Here is a 1,844-nt window from a genome sequence, read left to right as displayed (position 1 = left end):
TAACAAAATTACCGCAAATAAAAAAATTAAAAATCTAAAAAATTCTAATAAGAAAAATAAAAAATCAGTAATTAAAAAAGTTAAAATAAATAAAATACAAGTTAGAAATATGAACAAATAATAAATAAATAAAATAAATAAACAAATATAAAAATTTTAATGGGTTAAAAAAAACAAATAAAGAAAAACGAAAAAAAAATTGACTTGCCATTGGGTGGGACCCAAACTAGGTCAGACAGCGGACCTTCACAGGGGTTGCAAGAGACCCAGATTCCCACTTCTTTGAAACGACTCTGTTTGGGGTATCTATAAAAGGCCAAAATAAAGTTGGTGTCCCCATTTTCCTCCCCTGCTTTCTCTCTCTATCCCTAACTGTCTCTCCCTTCACTCTTGAATGAAGAACAATCCCCAGAAATTCAAGAACACAGCCAGTAGCTTCAACCACAACCCAGAACCCGGCCAGTTGTAGCCCTTTCGTTGGTCATTGAAACCCACCAAAATTCGCCCCAAAAATTTCTTTAACCACTTCTCTCTCTTTCTCAAATTAAATTTCTTCAAATCTTATTCCAAAGCCACAAATCTAAACCGTGCTTTAGGTACTACCACCAGCCTAAACTCCTCCTTGCCACCGTCTAAACAACCCGAGACCACCAAGAATCCTTTCCTAAACCTCTCTTTAGCCAAATCAAACCCTAAACTTCACTGAACCGAAAAATTCCTAAACAAACACCCACTGCCTAGAAAAGTTTCATGTATTTTTCTTCTTTCTGTATGCTCTTGATTTCTGATTCTTATGCCTCTGTGATTATTATGTGATTGTGTTTGCTTGGGTTTCTATTGCAGGAGCGGTGATGGAGTTGGTGCTGGAAAGGGTCTGAAAATATTGGTCTTGACTTGCTACTCGGCAAGGTAGTTCTGGGGTTAAGGCTTCAGTTGTAGTTGGTGGCAGTGGGATGGTGGACGACAACGATGGTAGTGAGGATAATTCGAATAACTGGTGCGTAGTGGGCTAGGAGATAGAGACCATTGACTTAGGCTGGTATGCTGGTGGGTACAAGGGCTTTGGTTAGGCAACGCTGGCAATGTTCTGCTAGGTCAAAAAATCGTCTTTTGGGTTTTTTTTTCTATGTGTATCTTCCCTTCTCCGATTGTCTTTTATAGAGATTAACCCTAAATTTGAAAGTAGTAATCGTCCAAGAAATATTTCGATAAAATTTCTTCTTGAATTTCGATTCATCAGGAATATCAATTCATCAAGGACTCAATCCCAAATTTGGATTTATCTCTGTTTTTTTTAGTTTTCCAATTTTCCTTTTTTTTTTTAAATAAAATAAATAAAAGGAAAGAAAAGAAAACAATTTAATTTAATTGGGCTCTGAAATGGAAAAGTCCAAAAAATTGTTAATCAGGGGCAAAACGAATTTAAAAGCCCATTTCGATTAATGGGTCAAAAATCACAAAATTGATTGTAAGGCCCAAAAATAATCTTAAAGACTTTAAACAAAATAAGGCATTTACATGTATCAAATTATCATGTCATTTTTATAATATCAAATGATGACATCTCGTTAAACTTATCATGAGTACATTTAAACATATCATATATTATATGATATTACAAGTTATCACATCAATTTTGATGTCATTCGTTAAAACTTATTAAATTTATTACAAAATTTTAATTAATTTACACATTTAATAACTTTGTTTGGAATTCATAATTTTTTAAAGTTATTCCATATACACCTTTTAATCACCTTATTAATATATGAAATTTTCACATATTTTGATGAATTACCATAAATGCAATAAGCATTCTCTTTGAAAATTTTATATTCTTACTA

General features: G+C 32.9%; 1 long non-coding RNA gene across 1 annotated transcript; it reads left to right on the top strand.

Annotated features, from left to right (window-relative positions):
- The first annotated feature begins 361 nt into the window (after positions 1–361).
- On the top strand, positions 362–1,214 carry LOC149510870 (uncharacterized). The gene is made up of 2 exons (XR_016334875.1): positions 362–752; positions 844–1,214. It is a non-coding gene; the product is annotated as an uncharacterized LOC149510870 (long non-coding RNA).
- Positions 1,215–1,844: the final 630 nt, after the last annotated feature.

Source organism: Durio zibethinus, chromosome 27 (assembly GCF_047325235.1).
Source record: "Durio zibethinus cultivar Kanyao isolate XHJ-2024 chromosome 27, ASM4732523v1, whole genome shotgun sequence".
In the NCBI taxonomy this organism is placed as follows: Eukaryota; Viridiplantae; Streptophyta; class Magnoliopsida; order Malvales; family Malvaceae; genus Durio; species Durio zibethinus.
This window is presented reverse-complemented; position numbering and strand designations above follow the sequence as displayed.